Source organism: Tachyglossus aculeatus, chromosome 3, assembly GCF_015852505.1.
Source record: "Tachyglossus aculeatus isolate mTacAcu1 chromosome 3, mTacAcu1.pri, whole genome shotgun sequence".
In the NCBI taxonomy this organism is placed as follows: Eukaryota; Metazoa; Chordata; class Mammalia; order Monotremata; family Tachyglossidae; genus Tachyglossus; species Tachyglossus aculeatus.
Genome location: NC_052068.1, coordinates 59185920 through 59204889, shown reverse-complemented (window position 1 = coordinate 59204889; position 18970 = coordinate 59185920). Strand labels below are relative to the sequence as shown.

The 18970-nt window shown below is 46.6% G+C and overlaps 1 non-coding gene across 1 annotated transcript; it reads right to left on the bottom strand.

Annotated features, from left to right (window-relative positions):
* Positions 1-1996: 1996 nt before the first annotated feature.
* Positions 1997-2134, bottom strand: LOC119926011. The gene has a single exon (XR_005449930.1). It is a non-coding gene; the product is annotated as a small nucleolar RNA SNORA7 (small nucleolar RNA).
* Between the last annotated feature and the right edge of the window lie 16836 nt (positions 2135-18970).

The following is an 18970-nucleotide window of genomic DNA, read 5'->3' as shown; positions in this document are numbered from 1 at the left end:
GCTTCAAAACTCTCCGTCACCTTCCCCCCTCCTACCTCACCTCCCTTGTCTCCTTCTGCAGCCAAGCCTGCACGCTCTGATCCTCTGGTACTTACTTACATTCTCACTGTGTCTCGTTCTTGTCTGTCCCGCCGTCGACCCTTGGCCCATGTCCTACCTCTGGCCTGGAATGTACTCCGTCCTCAAATCTGCCAAATGATCACACTTCCCCCCTTCAAAGCCCTACTGAAGTCTCACCTCCTCCAGGAAGCCTTCCCAGACTAAGCCCCCCTTTTCCTCTGTTCCCCCTCCCCTTCCTGTTGCCCCATCTCATTCCCTTTGCTCTACCTCCCCCACCCCTCAACACTTGTGTATATATGTACATATTTATAATTCTTCTTATTTATATCGATGTTATTGATGCCTGTTTACTTGTTTTGATGTCTGTCTTCCCGTTCTAAACCGTGATCCCATTATGAGCAGGGATTGTCTCTATTGATTGTTGATTTGTACTTTCCAAGTGCTTAGTATAGTGCTCTGCACACAGTAAATGCTCAATAAATACGATTGAATGAATTAATTCTCTCTTTCTCTCTCTCTTTCTCTCTCTCTCTCTCCATCACTAAGGAGCACCCTGGGGAAATCAAGATGTTGTTGAACATCTTTACTTAGCCATTTGTGCTTCTCTCTCCCCTCTTCCAAACATAGACTATGGAAACAGCATCATCTGGCAGCCAGGGGTCTTGCAGCCGAGTCTGGTGTCTGGCCAGGGCATTGTTTCAATTCTATTTCTGTCACCAGATCAGAAAGAGCACATGCAACCAGAAGCCTCATCTGAATTTGCTTCGGTAAATAATGACAGAGTCACTCAGCTCCTTAATTCATCTGCACAAGATGTCTTCAGGACCTTCTTTGACCCTGGAGAGTCCAGTGGAAGGAGAGTCAGTATGGCTTGGTTCTGACTGGACTTACTAGCCAAGAGGCCTACAGAAGCAGCATAGCCAATGGATAGAGCACAGGCCTGTGAGTCAGAAGGACCTGATTTCTAATGCCTTCTCTGCCACTTGTCTGCTCTGTGACCTTGGACAAGTCACTTAACTCCTCTATTAACTTCTCTGTTCTCTTAACTTCTTCTCTTAGCTTCTCATTGACCTCATCTGTGAAATGGGGATGAAGACTGTGAGTCCCATGAGGAACATGGATTGTATCCAACCTGATTAGCTTGGGTCTACCCCAGTGGTTAGGATAGTAGCACCTAGTAAGTAGTAAGTACTTAACAATATCATGTTATATTATGTATATATGTTTTTACATATTTATTACTCTATTTATTTATTTATTTTACTTGTACATATCTATTCTATTTATTTTATTTTGTTAGTATGTTTGGTTTTGTTCTCTGTCTCCCCCTTTTAGACTGTGAGCCCACTGTTGGGTAGGGACTGTCTCTATATGTTGCCAACTTGTACTTCCCAAGTGCTTAGTACAGTGCTCTGCACACAGTAAGCGCTCAATAAATATGATTGATTGATTGATAAAAAACCAAACCTGATTACCTTGTATCTACCCCAGCACTTAGTACAGTGCCTGATGCATAGTGAGTGCTTAACAAAAACCATAAAAAAACTGCAAACCTGGTTCTCTCATCTCTCCTCCAGTGCTTAGTACAATGCCTGGCATATAGTAAGTACTTAACAAATACCATCTAGTCTTGTCTTATGCTGTCAAGTCGTTTCTGACCCCTAGTGAACACCACGGACACATCTCTCCCAGAACGCCCCCATCTCCATCTGCAAATGTTCTAGGAGTATATCCATAGGGTTTTTTTGGTAAAACTACAGAAGTGGTTTACCATTGCCTCCTTCTGCGCAGTAAACTCGAGTCTCCACCCTCGACTCTCTCCCATGTCGTTGCTGCCCAGCACAGGTGAGTTTTGACTTGTAGCAGATATAGTAAACTCGAGTCTCCGCCCTCGACTCTCTCCCATGTCGTTGCTGCCCAGCACAGGTGAGTTTTGACTTGTAGCAGATTGTCTTCCACTCGCTAGCCACTGCCCAAGCTAGGAATGGAACGGGTATGCCTCTCCTTGACTCTCCCTCCCGTAGCCGAGACTGGTAGAGTATTGGAAACTCTCCAGGTGTGACCCTGAGAGGGGGGACAAATACCATAAAAAAAAAAAAACTTATTAGTTTGAATTTACCTCATGCTTAGTACGGTGCCTGCCATAGAGTAAATGCTTGACAAATACCATTTTTTAAAAAAAATAAGAAGCCCAGGCTCATCTGTGCATTTTGACAACTCAAAGATGGAATCCAGTTTAGGCCAGATGGTATCTCCAGATAAATTGGGGGGAGGTGAATAAAGGATTTTCCCCAGGACAGTGGTTTCCCTCAAAGGTCTTCAGGCCTGGAAGGGGTCAAACTTCAGACAGACTCGTGTGAGATTTGACCCTGGTGAGAGATTCCATTCCTCTTGACTCATTGTGATGCTGCCCACCCGGACCTCACTGATGGTCTTGGGGCCTTCACCCTCAAACCTAGTGCTCCAGCTGTCCCTTAGTCACTGGGCACTCTTGGACATGTCTATAATGCCTGCACGACTCTACCAGCTCTATTGTAGCATATTCTCCTGAGTGCTTAGTACAGTGCTCCTCTCATAGTAAGTGCTCAACAAACACCACTGATTGACTGATTGACCATTTCAAACCCGAGCGTTCAGGAATAGAGAGGAAGTTCCAAGGCTCTCTTCCTGTCCCTGCTGACAGGCCTGAAACATGAACTTACTGTTCTCTGGGCTGTAAGCTTGCTGTGGGCAGCTTACAACACATGGACTTTTATACACTTTATTTTAAAAGAAATGAGTGTACTCTAACTCCAGAGGTGAGCAGCGGCTTTGCATTTGGCACCTTCCATCTGTCCCCGTACTCCAGACAGACAGAGGGTTTTTTCATTCTTTTCATGTCAATGGCAGTTGAACATCCCATATTTCAAAACCAGTCTCCTCTCACCTGCCTGTGCAGGGCAGCCTTTGAACAGTTCACAGTTGCATTTTCTAAATTTTCTTTAAGACAGGGCTGTATCATCCTTGTGACAGTTTGTTTTTTGAAAGACACAAGATACAGGGAGATCACCACCATCATCATCTATCTACTTGTTTTGTTTTGTTGTCTGTCTCCTCCTTCTAGACTGTGAGCCTGTTGTTGGGTAGGGACCGTCTCTATGTGTTGCCGATTTGTACCTCCCAAGTACTTAGTACAGTGCTCTGCACACAGTAAGCGCTCAATAAATACGATTGAATGAATGAATGAATCATCATCATCAACCCGACTGTCAGCCTCTACCTCATCACTCTCAGAATGAACTGAATGTCTAATAGATGCAGAGTTCTATATAGGATTTTTCCAGTGCGCAGAGCCCTGTATTGGACATGTCCTAGATGCAAAGCTATGTGCATAGCACTGTGCTGAGTGCTTACTGGGTGCAGAACACTCTCCCAAATGGTTAGTATATATAGAGAATTGTACTGAGCATCTACTGCAAGGAGGACACTTCATTCATTCATTTAATCATATTTATTGAGCACTTATTGTGTGCAGAGCACTGTATTAAGCACTTGGGATAGTACAATACAACAATAAACAGACACATTCCCCGCCCACAATGAGCTTACAGTCTAGAAGGAGGGAGACAGATGTCAATATAAGTAAATAAATTCCAGATATGTACATAAGTGCTGTGGGGCTGGGAGGGGGAAATCAATCAATCAATCAATCAATCAATCGTATTTATTGAGCGCTTACTATGTGCAGAGCACTGTACTAAGCGCTTGGGAAGTACAAATTGGCATCACATAGAGACAGTCCCTACCCAACAGTGGGCTCACAGTCTAAAAGGGGGAGACAGAGAACAGAACCAAACATACCAACAAAATAAAATAAGTAGGATAGAAATGTACAAGTAAAATAAATAAATAAATAAATAAATAGAGTAATAAATATGTACAACCATATATACATATATACAGGTGCTGTGGGGAAGGGAAGGAGGTAAGACGGGGGGATGGAGAGGGGGACGAGGGGAGAGGAAAGAAGGGGCTCAGTCTGGGAAGGCCTCCTGGAGGAGGTGAGCTCTCAGCAGGGCCTTGAAGGGAGGAAGAGAGCTAGCTTGGCGGATGGGCAGAGGGAGGGCATTCCAGGCCCGGGGGATGACGTGGGCCGGGGGTCGATGGCGGGACAGGCGAGAGCGAGGTACAGTGAGGAGATTAGTGGTGGAGGAGCGGAGGGTGCGGGCTGGGCAGTAGAAGGAGAGAAGGGAGGTGAGGTAGGAGGGGGCGAGGTGATGGAGAGCCTTGAAGCCCAGGGTGAGGAGTTTCTGCTTGATGCGCAGATTGATCGGTAGCCATTGGAGGTTTTTGAGGAGGGGAGTAATATGTCCAGAGCGTTTCTGGACAAAGATAATCCGGGCAGCAGCATGAAGTATGGATTGAAGTGGAGAGAGACACGAGGATGGGAGATCAGAGAGAAGGCTAGTGCAGTAGTCCAGACGGGATAGGATGAGAGCTTGAATGAGCAGGGTAGCAGTTTGGATGGAGAGGAAAGGGCGGATCTTGGCAATGTTGCGGAGCTGAGACCGGCAGGTTTTGGTGACGGCTTGGATGTGAGGGGTGAATGAGAGAGCGGAGTCGAGGATGACACCGAGGTTGCGGGCTTGTGAGACGGGAAGGATGGTAGTGCCGTCAACAGAGATGGGAAAGTTAGGGAGAGGACAAGGTTTGGGAGGGAAGACAAGGAGCTCAGTCTTCGACATGTTGAGCTTTAGGTGGCGGGCGGACATCCAGATGGAGATGTCCTGAAGGCAGGAGGAGATGCGAGCCTGGAGGGAGGGGGGAGAGAGCAGGGGCAGAGATGTAGATCTGGGTGTCATCAGCGTAGAGATGATAGTTGAAGCCGTGGGAGCGAATGAGGTCACCAAGGGAGTGAGTGTAGATTGAGAACAGAAGGGGACCAAGCACTGAACCTTGGGGAACCTCCACAGTAAGAGGATGGGAGGGGGAGGAGGAGCCTGCAAAAGAGACTGAGAAAGAACGACCGGAGAGATAAGAGGAGAACCGGGAGAGGACGGAGTCAGTGAAGCCAAGGTCAGATAACGTGTTGAGGAGAAGGGGGTGGTCCACAGTGTCAAAGGCAGCTGAGAGGTCGAGGAGGATTAGGACAGAGTATGAGCCGTTGGATTTGGCAAGCAGGAGGTCATTGGTGACCTTTGAGAGCGCAGTTTCCGTGGAATGAAGGGGACGGAAGCCAGACTGGAGGGGGTCGAGGAGAGAGTTGTTGTTGAGGAATTCTAGGCAGCGCGTGTAGACAACTCGTTCAAGGAGTTTGGAAAGGAATGGTAGGAGGGATATGGGACGATAACTAGAAGGTGAGGTGGGGTCAAGAGAGGGTTTTTTTTAGGATGGGAGAGACATGGGCATGTTTGAAGGCAGAGGGGAAGGAACCAGTGGAGAGTGAGCGGTTGAAGATGGAAGTTAAGGAGGGGAGAAGGGATGGAGCGAGAGATTTCATAAGATGAGAGGGAATGGGGTCAGAAGCACAGGTGGCCGGAGTAGCACTTGAGAGGAGGGAGGAGAGTTCCTCTGAGGATACTGCTGGGAAGGATGGGAGAGTAGCAGAGAGTGTTGAGAGCCGGGGGGTTGGAGAAAGGGGGGAAGAGACTTTGGGGAGGTCGGACCTGATGGATTTAATTTTGTTAATGAAGTAGGAGGCCAGATCGTTGGGGGTGAGGGAAGGAGGAGGGGGAGGAACCGGGGGCCTGAGAAGGGAGTTGAATGTACGGAAGAGCTGGCGGGGGTGATGGGCATGGGTGTCAATAAGGGAGGAGAAATAGTTTTGTCTGGCAGAAGAGAGGGCTGAGTTAAGGCAGGAAAGGATAAACTTGAAGTGAACGAGGTTGGCATGGTGTTTAGACTTTCGCCAGCAGCGTTCAGCAGCTCGAGCATAAGAGCGAAGGAGGCGGACAGTGGCAGTGATCCAGGGCTGTGGGTTAGTGGTGCGAGAGCGGCGAAGGGAAAGGGGAGCGAGCGAGTCTAGCTGAGTAGAAAGGGTAGAGTTGAGAGCAGTAATCTGATCATCAAGACTGGGTAGAGAGGAGAGGGCGGCGAGGTGGGGTGTGAGGCGCTCCGAAAGATGGGTGGGGTCCAGAGAGCGGAGATCTCTGTGAGGGAGTAAAACTGATTTACAGGGGAAAGGAGTGTGAGTGAGGAGGCAGGTGAGAAGATTATGATCAGAGAGAGGGATCACAGAGTTGGTGAGGGTGGACACAGTGCAGCGGTAGGAGATGATGAGGTCGAGGGTATGACCAAGTTGGTGAGTGGGTGAGGTGGGGTGGAGGAAGAGGTTGGCAGCGTCAAGGAGAGATAGAAGGCGGGCGGCAGAGGAGTCGTTAGGGATATCCATGTGGATATTGAAGTCTCCGAGGATCAGAGTGGGCATGGAGAAGGAGAGAAGGAATGTGAGGAAGGGGTCAAAGTCATTAAAGAAGTTGGAAGTGGGGCCCGGAGGGCGGTAGATGACGGCTACAAGAATCTGGAGGGGGTGGTAGAGGCGAATAATGTGGGCTTCAAAGGAAGGGAAGGAAAGGGAAGGGGGAGGAGGAAAGGGAAGGGGAAGGAAAGAGCAAAGGAAGAAAGTCAGGGAGTTGTAAAAGGGAGTAGGAGATGAGGAAGGGTGGGGATTAGTCTGGGAAGGCTTCTTGGAAGAGATGTGCCTTCAGTAGGGCTTTAAAGTGGGGAGAGAGTAATTGTCTGTCGGATTTGAGGAGGGAGGGCATTCCAGACCAGAGGCAGGACATGGGCAGCGGCAAGATGGGTGAGATTGAGGCACAGTGAAGAGAAGGTTGACTCTAGAGGAGTGAAATGTGCAGGCTGGGTTGTAGAAGGAGAGAAGCAAGGTGAGGTGGAGGGGGGGTGAGGTGATAGAGGGCTTTTAAACCAATGGTGAGGAGTTTTTGTTTGATCTGGAGGTGGATGGACAACCACTGGGGTTTCCTGAGGAGCCGAGTGCTGTGTTCTGAATGTTTCTGTAGAAAAATGATCTGGGCAGCCGAGTGAAGTATGGACTAGATTGGGGAGAGACAGGAGGCTGGGAGATCAGCAAGGAGGCTGATGCAGTAATCCAGGCGGGAGAGGATGAGTCGTTGTATTAATGTGGTAGCAGTTTGGATGGAGAGGAATGGATACTATACTGAGGGCTTACTGTGTGCTGAGCACCATACTGAGTGCCATCGGCAGAGCATTGCACTATATGCTAGGGGCTGGGGAGTACAGAAAGTAGAATTTGTAGCATCCGATATCTAGGAAATACCAATTAATTGGGGAAGGCAGGCCAACACAGATTGCCTTCCTACAGTGGGAACAAAAGGGAAAACACACATAACCTGCTAATAACAAAGTCAATCAATCCATAGTATTTACTGAGCGCTTACTCCAAGAAAGCAGACTACGAATAAATGGAAAACCTAAAAGGATTTGCCTAAAGGTCTAAAGTGGCTTAAGGGATAACCTGATCTGGACGGGAAGCTTCTTGTGGGCAGGGAACGTGTCTAGCAACTCTGTTCTGTTGTTCTCTCCCAAGTGCTGAGTACAGTGCTTTGTAAGTGCTCAATAAATACCGCCAATTGATTGACTGATTGATTATATTGTACTTTCCCATGTGCTTAATACAATGCTCTGAATGGAAAGAGCGTGGTCCTGGGGGTTCTAAACCCAGCTTCATCACTTGTCTGCTGTGTGACTGTGGGCACGTCACTAAACTTCCTTGTACCTCAGTTACCTCGTCTGTAAAATGGGGATTCCGAGCCCCAAGAGGGACAGGGACTGTGTTGGACCTGACTATCTTGATTCTGCCCCAGCACTTAGAACAGTGTTTGGCACATAATAAGCGCATAGACAAATACCACAATTATTATTATTAGTAAGTGCTCAATAAGTACGATTGAATGATCAGGGAGGCGAGGAGCAGTCTGGGAGGTCTTCTTGCAGGAGATGGATTTTGAGGAGGTTTTGAATGTGGTGAGGGATGTGGGAGGGCAAAGAGAACAGGCGACAGCAGCTTTTCTCCCCACCTGGATGCACACAAAGCATACTGGTAGGAGGGGCCCTCTGAGACAGAAGGGAAGGTAGTTGTTACCATGGATGCTCTGTTGGGTTGTGTGGAGCAGTACCATTTGGTTACCTTGTATCTGCTCCAGCACTCAGTGCTTGGCACACTGTCAGTGATTAATGATTGCCATCATTATTATTAAACGTTTACTATGTGCTAAGAATTGAGGTAAATTCAAGGTTATCAACCAATCGATGGTCTTCGTTGAGCACTTACTGTGCAGAGAGCTCTGTACTAAGTGCTTGGGGGAGTACAATATAATAGAGTTGGTAGACACTCCCTTTCCGCCACAAGCTTACAGTCTGGAGGGGGAGACAGACTATATAAATAAATACATTACAGAGATATACATAATAATAATAATTATGGTAATTAATTCATTCATCAATCATATTTATTGAGCGCTTACTGTGTGTAGAGCACTGTACTAAGCGCTTGGGGAAGTGCTAGTCAGCAATAGATAGAGATGGTTCCTACCCAACAATGGGCTCACAATCTAGAATGGGGAGATGGACAACAAAACAAAACATGTAGACAGAGCACTGTAGTAAGCACTTGGAAAGTACGATACAGTGATAAAGACAGACAATCCCTGCCCACATCAGGGTTAAAGTCCAGGGGGCATTCATTCATTCAATCGTATTTATTGAGCGCTTACTGTTTGCAGAGCACTGTACTAAGCACTTGGGAAGTCCAAGTTGGAAACATATAGAGACGGTCCCTACCCAACAGCAGGCTCAGCCTAGAAGGGGGAGACAGAGAACAAAACAAAACATATTAACAAAATAAAATAATTAGAATAAACATGTACAAATAAATAAATAAATAAATGGAGTAATAAATACGTACAAACATATATACATATATACAGGTGCTGTGGGGAGGGGAAGGAGGTAAGGCGGGGGGATGGGGACGGGGAGGAGGGGAAGAGGAAGGAGGGGGCTCAGTCTGGGAGACAGACTGGGGGCAGACTGCAGGCAGGGAGACAGACATCAAAACAAGTAAACAGGTATTAATATAAATATTTGTTAAGTGCTTACTATGTGCCAGGCACTGTACTAAACACTGCGGTGGATACAAGCAAATGGGGTTGGACACAGTCTCTGTCCCACATGGGGCTCACAGTCTCAATCCCCATTTTACAGATGAGGTGACTGAGGCACAGAGAAGTGAAGTAATTTGCCCAGGGTCACACTGCAGACAAGTGGCAGAGCCAAGATTAGAACCCATGACCTTTTGATTCCCAGGTCCATATTCTACCTACTGTGCCATACTGCTTTCTTATATAAGTGCTATGGGGCTGAGAATGGGGTGAACTAAGAGTAGAAATCCAACTGTAAGGGTGACAGAAAAGGGAAAGGGAGTAAGTGAAATGAGGGCTTAGTCAGTGAAGGCTTCTTGGAGGAGAAGGGATTTTAATAGGGCTTTGAAAGTTATGACTTGGAGCAAAGCCTGTGTCCCAGACGGGACTCAAAGAGCTACTTTACAGATAAGGAAAATGGAGCCCAGAGAGGTTAAAAAACTCACCCAAAATCATGCAGTTGGCTAGTGGCAGAGCTGCGACTTGAACCCATGTTTTCTGATTCATTCATTCATTCATTCAATCGTATTTATTGAGCTCTTACTGTGTGCAGAGCACTGTACTAAGCGCTTGGGAAGTACAAGTCGGCAACATATAGCGACGGTCCCTACCCAACATCGGGCTCACAATCTAGAAGGGGGAGACAGACAACAAAACAAAACATACCTAGTCCCAAGCTCTTTCCACTAGCCCACACTCCCTTCCCATGTGTCAATGTACTTTTATGTTTCCCTACCAATTTAACCTTTTTGGAAGATTCTTTAAATCTCCCTATTGCTAGGACTCCTTTGGACTCAGTGAGAGCACTGAGGTGATGAAGTTACTCTAGTGTTGCCTAGTGGGAAGAACACGGGCCCGAGGGTCAGGGGAACTGAGGTCTAATCCCGAGTCCACCACATACCTACTGTGGGACCTCGGGCAAGTCACTTCACTTCCACACTGGAAGCAGCATGGCTTAGTGGAAAGAGCAAGGGCTTGGTAGTCAGAGATCGTGAGTTCTAATCCCGACAGCCACTTGTCAGCTGTGTGACTTTGGGCAAGTCACTTCACTTCTCTGGGCCTCAGTTACCTCATCTGGAAAATGGGGATTAAGACCGTAAACCTCACATGAGACAACCTGATTACCTTGTATCTACCCTAGTGCTTAGAACAGTGCTTGGCACATAGTAAATGCTTAACAAATATCATTATTATTATAATTATTTCACTTCTCTCTGCTCAGTTTCCTCATCCGTGAAACGGGGATGAAATACCCATTTTTCCCTCTCCTTTAGACTGTGAACCTCCTATGGGACAGGAACTGTCCTGATTATCTTACATCTTCTCCAGCGCTCAGTACAGAGCTTGCAAATAGTAAGCACATAACAAATACCACAATTCTAATTGCACAGGGGACACAGTACGGTTTGGTGGAAAGAGCTCGGGGCTAAGAGTGAGGAACCCCGTTTCTCATCCCAGCTTTGCCTCTATTGGGTGACCTTGGAAGAGTCACCTTACCTCTCTAAACTCAGGTACCTTATCTGTAAAATGGCAGTAAAACTATCAGCCTCTCCCTACCTCCCAGAGATGTTGCGAGAACACAATCCAGTAGTTGACTGGCTCCATAAAAAATTGAAAAGTACTCTGCAAATACCAGGTGTTCTACTCTGACCTCCCTCCCTGTTATTTCTGAAGCTCCTTCTTTGTGTCTGTTACCTCAACCCTTTAAGCCTGCCAGTGCCCGTGTCACTGTGTAAATGTAGAAGCCAAGTTTGGCGGTTGGAGATTTCCCTGGGGAATCGACTAGACAGATTTAAATATGCTTCAGAACCCTGCTGTGGTGGGGGAGGACTTTTAGCTCTTTGAGAAGAAGAAATTTAGCGCAATGGCTGTCACGGGAATGATTTGCTTCTGTGAACTGTGCCTTAAATTATGTGTGTATTTCTAAGTGATTGACTTGCTGCTGTTGCAATGGGAAACTCCAGGAATGAAGATCCCTCCGCCCCCTCCTCTCTGTCCTCCTTCATCCCCTTCCCTCTTCTCCCCTCTTCCTTACTTTTCTCTTCTCCCTCCTCCTCCCCCTTCTCCTTTTCCTCCTCACCCACTTCTGCACCCTCTTTCTCATCTCTTCACCCTCCCCTTTCTCTTCTCCCTCCTCCTCTCCCTTTTCCTTCCTCTCTCCTCCTCCATCTCCCTTCCCCCTCCTCCTTTCTCTCGCCCTTCCCCTCCTCCTCTTCTCCTTACTTTCCTCCTCTCCTTCCATTCCTCTTCCCCCTCTTCTTCCAACCTCCTCCCCTTCTCCTCTCCTTTTTATCCTCCTATGCCTCCTTCTCATCCATCCCTTCTCCTCCTCCTTCTCCTTCTCCTTTCCTCTTTCCCCTCCTTGTCCTCACTTACTCTTCTCCCCCCAAACACACACACTCACACACACACACACATGCACACAAAACCATCCAGCCTCTTTTCCAGTACTGGTTATTTCCCGTGCCTTAATTTGGACATAGTTTGGCCACTGTTTGAGCTTTGCCTATTAGAATAGAGTCATCCTTCTGGCTGGAGATTCCATCACTGAGTGTGTGGCTCTCTGAAAGAGGATCTCTTGTTCACTTGCACACTTGCACACTCGACATTCGTTTTGGACTGTCGTAATAATAGTGATAATATTAAAGACTCACATGTACAGAATGCAGGGAAGTAAGTGCAGGGAAAGATTTACAGGAAAAGATTCAGCAAGGAACAGACCAGGACTTTTTCCAGACTAAAACATTTTTTTCAAAAATTGGTTTATTTTCCTGTCTATCTTTTTCTCGAGAACTTCCCAATGACAAGATTCTTTTATGAAAGACTTTGATTTGGGAGCATTTTTTTCAAAGTGGGCTTTTGTGCAGAATTCAGAGAAGAAGGCAGATCGATAAGAAAAATCAATTCTCTGGTTTCTCAGTTCCGTCCCATCTCTCAGTTTCCGCTTGTAGTCTGTATATTAGCGTTGTGATGACTTCAAATACGCTCTGTCACTGGGGCTCAGTTCGGATATATTGTGAGAAATTTCTCCAGGTTTCTATACTTCACTGTTCAGCATCAGCTCAACAAAATTATCAGTTTCACCCTGATGAAGTCTGTATACAGGCTTCTTTTTTCTTTTACACCTTCAGCAGAAGTGGAGTGAAGCCATGCATGAGAGTCTTGGAGGGAGAAGGCTTCACACTGTTAATAACAATAATAATAATAATAATTATGGGATTTATTAAGCACTAACTATATGCCAGGTAATGAACTAAGTACTGGGGTGGATACCCCAGCAAGAGAAGCAGTGTGGTTTAGTGGCAAGAGCCCGGGCTTGGGAGTCAGTAGGTCGTGGGTTCTAATCCTGGCTCCACCACTTCTCTGCTGTGTAGCCTTGGGCAAGTCATTTCACTTCTCTGTGCCTCACTTCCCTCAACTGTAAAATGGGGGTGAAGACCGTGAGCCCCACATGGGACAACCTGATTATCTTGTATCTACTTCAGTGCTTAGAACAGTGCTTGGCACATAGTAAGTGCTTAACAAATACCATCATAATTATTATTACTAATTATTATACAAGCTAAGTGGGTTGGGCACAGTCTGTGTCCCACCTGGGGCTCACAGTCTTAATTCCCATTTTACAGATGAGGGAACTGAGGCATAGAGAAGTGAAGTGACTTGCCCAAGGTCATGTAGAAGACAGTGGTAGAGTCAGGATTGAAACCCAGGACCTTATGACTCCCAGGCCGTGCTCTATCCACTAGGCCATGCTGCTTCTACACTCTTCTTTCAGGGGATCTAGGATTTAGACAAGGCGATTCCACCTTTTTGATCATCAGTCTTTTAAAATGGGGACCTGTTACCTTTCCCTGGCCCTATCCCAGGGCTGAGCAGACAGAGAAGCAACGTGGCTCATTGGAAAGAGCCCGGGCTTTGGAGTCAGAGTCATGGGTTCTAATCCTGGCTCCGCCACTTGTCAGCTGTGTGACTTTGGGCAAGTCACTTCACTTCTCTGGGCCTCAGTTCCCTCATCCGTAAAATGGGGATTAAGTCAGTGAGCACCCCATGGGAAAACCTGATCACCTTGTAACCTCCCCAGAGCTTAGAACAGTGCTTTGCACATAGTAAGTGCTCAAAAAATGCCATTATTATTATTAATTAATCAATCAATCAACCCATACCATTTATTGAGTGACTGCTGGGTGGGTTCAGAGCACCAGACTGGCTGTCTATCAGTCAATCAATCAATGGTATTTATCAAGCACTTACTGTATGCACTAATAGCTTGGGAGAGTACAATTCAACAGAGTTAAGAGACACCTTCCCTGCCCACAACTAGCTTACCTAGTGAGAGTACAAGCAGTATCATCTGGAGATGATTGGAGTTTGAATTGGGATGATGTGAGATAAAATGAGGATTTGCTTTGAACTCTTGGGAGAAGGAAGATTAGATGATTTCCAAGGTGTTATTATTCACTATCAGAACACTTGCATCTCCCATCCCTACCTATTTATATGACTCAAAGACCTAAGGGGGGTATGATAAAGTATGCAAAAGGAGAATAGGCAGGGGAAATAAAAACAGGCAAGATGGAACAGAGTATTTCAGAGAAATGAATGAATCTAGATTCAAGGGCTTCCTGCTTTTATGATTTCTCATCATCATCCCTCATCAGATAAAGATGCCTCGCTCCCCCTCCCCGGCTATTCTCTCCAGCCCAGGCGGAGACCTTTCCCATCTGCAGTCTCTGCCCACCCCCACCACACCCTCCTCCAGCAACTGACCGATTTGGCTGGGTTAGGATGGGAGGGGTAGGGAGCGAGACACCCTGGGGATGGCAGAGGGTGGATTTGGGTTCGGGGGAGGCCGGGACCTGAGAATGAATGTGGAAAAAACATTTTAAAGCCCCTGTGGTATTCGTTAAGCGCTTACTGTGTGCCAGGCACTGGAGTGCATACAAGCAAATTGGGTTGGACACGGTCTCAGTCCCACGTGGGGCTCACAGTCTCGATCCCCATTTTACAGATGAAGGAACTGAGGCCCAGAGAAGTGAAGCGACTTGCCCAAGACCACACAGAACACAGGTGGTGGAGCTGGGATAAAAACCCATGACCTTCTGACTCTCAAGCCTGGGTTCTACCCACTGAGCCATGCGGCTTCCGATGTCTTCTCAATCAAATCAATTGTTCAGTGGCATTTATTGAGCACTTACTGTGTGCAGAGCACTGTACTAAGCGCTTGTCAGGGTACAATATGACAGTTGATTGACACTTTTTTGTGGCATATGTTAAGTGCTTACTAGGTGCTAGGCACTGCTCTAAGCACTGTGGTAGATACAAGGTAATCAGGTTGGATTCAGCCCAGGTCCCACATGCGACTCACAGTCTTAATCCTCATTTTACAGATGAGGGCACAGAGAAGTGAAGTGATTTGCCCAAGGTCACACAGCAGACAAGTGGCAGAGCCAGCACTAGAACCCAGGTCCTTCTAATTCCCAGGCCAGTGCTTTATTCACTAGGCCCTGCCCACAACAAGCTGTAGCTTAAGTGTCCTTCTTACTCACATGTGACAGCCTTGTGTTGATGCTGTAGTTGGTAAAATCTCCCCCTTCAAAGAATAAAGTCTCAGCTCCAGAGAAGAGAAAGGAAAAGCACTTTCAGAAATCTTTCTTTTCCTTATCGTGAGCCATAAACGCACACAGAAGATGGCACTGCTCAGAACCAAGGAAGCACGCACATCTCCTTCTTGGAAACACCCATCTACCCCCTGAAGACAAAGTGTTCTGGAAAGAATACACTGAATTCCTCCTGCCTAGCATTAATAAACTGGCCCTTGATTTTACCCCAACACCTCTATTCTTTCGAGGCAATCGACGATGAGAAGCAGAACTGGAAACTAGCAGGGAGTTTATGGTTAATGACAGGGGAGTATCAGCAGTGCTGAGTGATGGGTTTTTCAGAGAAGGGTGCCACCCTGTTATTGTTCAGTGAATACCCGCATAAATGGATTGCTTGGATCACTAGTGCTATGACGACCTGGCTGGTGGGGAGGATCAGAAACAAATGCAAATGCCAAGTCCTTGGCACAGACTTGGCTCAGCTAGTTCTGTTGTGCCAGCGAGCGGCTTAAAAGAAATCTAAAGTCAACAGTCCTGCAGTACTAAATAGCAAAGGGCTTCCTAGTTCTCCCCCACCTCAAATAATAATAATTTTAATTTTGGTATTTATTAAGCGCTTACTATGTGCCAAGCACTGTCCTAAGCACTGAAGGAGATACAAGGTAATCAGGTTGCCCCACATGGGGCTCACAGTCTTCATCCCCATTTTCCAGATGAGGGAACTGAGGCACAGAGAAGTTAAGTGACTTGCCCTAAGTCACACAGCCGATAAGTGGTGGAGCCGGGATTAGAACCCATGAACTCTGACTCCCAAGCCCGCGCTCTTTCCACTGAGCCACGCTGTTGAAGGGACATCTCCTCCAAGAGGCCCTCCCAGATCAAGCTCCCCTTTCTTCTTCTCCCCTCTCTTCTGCATCTTCCTGACTTGCTCTCTTTGCTCTTCCCCTCTCCCAGCCCCACAGCACTTATGTAAATATCTGTAATTTACTTATTTATATTGATGTGTATCTCCACTCCTCTAGATGGTAAGCTCTTTGTGGGCAGGGAATGTGCCTTGTTTAGGATTGAATTGTATTCTCCCAAGTGCTTAGAACAGTGCTCTGCACACAGAAAGTGCTCACTAAACACGCTTGAATGTATGAATGTCCTGTAGTGAGAGGGGAAGTATAAAAACACATACAGATAGATCCCTTAATGGTCAACAATCCACTAGGACCACAAGCTCTTTGAGGGCAGGGATCGGGTCTACCCACCCTATTGTATTGCAGTCTCCTAAGTGCTTAGTATAGTGCTCTGCATACAGTAAGCGTGGCTCAGTGGAAAGAGCAGGGGCTTTGGAGTCAGAGGACATGGGTTCAAATCCCAGCTCCGCCAATTGTCAGCTGTGTAACTTTGGGCAAGTCACTTAACTTCTCTGGGCCTCAGTTACCTCATCTGTAAAATGGGGGTTAAGACTGTGAGCCCCCCGTGGGACAACCTGATCACCTTGTAACCTCTCCAGTGCTTAGAACAGTGCTTTGCACATAGTAAGCACTTAATAAATGCCATCATCATCAATAAATACCATTTTTTACAGTATTTGTTAAACGTTTGCTATTGTACTAAGCAATGGGCTAGATACAAGTTAATCAGTCTCTGTCTCACATGGGGCTCACAGTCAGTCCTCATTTTACAGATCAGGTCACTGAGGCATAGAGAACTTAAGTGACTTGCCCAAGATCGCACAGCAGACAAGTGGCAGAGCTGGGATTAGAATCCAGGTCCTTTTGACTTCCAGGCCTGTGTTCTAGTCCACCATTGATTAATTGATTGGGAGCCCTGAGAGCAAGTCTTATCTCCTTTATCAGAAATGGGATGAAGAAGGCACGGATAATTCACTTACAGGTAAGAAAAGCGTCCTGTTTTGAATGCCCCAGTCGTGATTGCATTTTTGAGGTTAATTCTCTGCCCCATGTCAGTTTTTCTTTGATAAGCAACTTTACGGGAATGCTTCTCCATGAAATATTCCCAACCTGCATTTTGGCACAATGCAAAAAAAAGTAAAGGACATCACTGCAACGTATTTTCCATGTGTCTCCAAAATGCCCCTCAGACTGCCCTGGATGATTTGCAGAGGGCAGGTGCCTCCTCAAAATCATCATCATCATCATCAATCGTATTTATTGAGCGCTTACTATGTGCAGAGCACTGTACTAAGCACTTGGGAAGTACAAATTGGCAACACATAGAGACAGTCCCTACCCAACAGTGGGCTCACAGTCTAAAAGGACAGGGACACCTCATTCCGGACCCCTTGGTCCCAAATGGGCTCCTAGAAGGGCATCGACATCATCATTTTCACAGCATCGTTAATTCCACCCTTTCTTCTCCTTCCAAACTGCTACCACATTAATCCAAACACTAATCCTAATCCACCTTGATTACTGCATCAGCCTCCTTGTTGGCCTCCCTGCCTCTAGCCTCTATGGGGAGCACCAGGAAATTTTCCCTTAAGAAGAAGGTAAGTGGATTTATTCTTTCAGTCATTCAATCATAATTATTGAGCACTTACTGTGTGCAGAGCACTGTACTAAGCTCTTGGGAAAGTACAATACAACGACAGTGATGAGGGCAGTGTACCCAAACTTACTATTAGTACAGTAAGTACTCGATCAATATGATTGATTGACCGATTGGTTTACTGTTTCTTTCGCAGCTAGTTGGAAGAGGCAGATCTATCTAAGGCCAGAAACACACAGTTCCGACTCCGGTTCTTTCCTGCTAGTTGATAAAATGGCTGAGGGGATTGCAGGGAGCAGAAAGGATGTTACTATTTTGGTGGGTTCTTGCCGTGGAGGTGAATTGGTGACCTCCTCCCTTAAGGCAGTCAGCGTGTGGTTTATTGAGCCAACAGCAGGGAATCAGTATGTCAATCAATGCCATTTGTGGAGCAGTTACTGTATGCAGAGCACTAAACTATGTGTTTGTGAGAGTTCAATAAAATACAATACAACACAATCCCTGCCCACAAGGAGCTTACAGTATAGAGGAAGTCAGCTCAGTTCTTTAAAACACAGTTAACAATACTACTAATAACAATTGTGGCACGTGTTTTTTTTACGGTATTTGTTAAGCGCTTACTGTGTGTCAAACACTGTTCAGAGCTCTGGGGTAGATACAAATTAATTAGGTTGGACACAGCTCCTGTCCCACGTGGGACTCACAGTCTAAGTAGGAGGGAGAACGGGAGAACTGAGAAGTTAAGTGACTTGGCCAAGTTCACACAGCAACCAGTTGTCAGAGTCAGGATTAGAATTGTACTTTCCGAGTGCTTTGTACAGTGCTCTGCACACAGTAAGCGCTCAATAAATATGATTGAATGAATGAACATGAATGAAACCAGGTTCTCTGATCCCAGACTCGTGCTCTTTCCACTAAGCCATGCTGTTTCTTGTTAAATGCATGTGTTAAGTGCTTACTATGTGTCAAGCCCTGTGCTACACGCTGGGGTAAGTGCAATTGAATCAGGTGGACCACAGTCCCTGCCCCCATGGGGCTTGGATTTCTCTCACAAATGGTGTATCAAGGAAAGCCCATTAGGTCCCCCCCGGCCCCAGATACCACTGGGTCTTGTCCCCAAACTAATTCAGACTGTTGGACTAATTCCCCATCAGCCTTCCAGACGAAATCACCAGTGAAAACAGACATTCTGGAAGAGCCGGGGAGATCTTTGGGAAGGAAAACAAGCTGTGCAGAGACAAGGCCGGAAATAACTGGCTGGCTCATGCAAGGAAGAAAAAAAAATCCACGAGCCCAAGTGGACCGCAAGCTGATTATCAATTAGCAATACTTAGCGTTGACCTTCAGTTTAAAGATGATGATGCCATTGGCGAGGCAGCATTAATGAGTGTGGTTGTTTTTGAGAGGGAGTCTCTTCCACACTGGCCGAAGTGCGGCCTAGCGTAAACAATATAGAAATGATTGTTAGGAGACCCAAGGTCCAATTCCAGCTCTGCCTCTTGCCTGCTTAGTGACCTTGGGTAAGCCACTTTACCTCCCTGGGCCTCAGTTTCCACATCTATTAAATGGGTTCTTCTTCTCCTTTAGACTATGAGACCCATGTGGGACAGGGACCCTGACTGATCTGATGTATACATGAGGAAACTGAGGCATTGA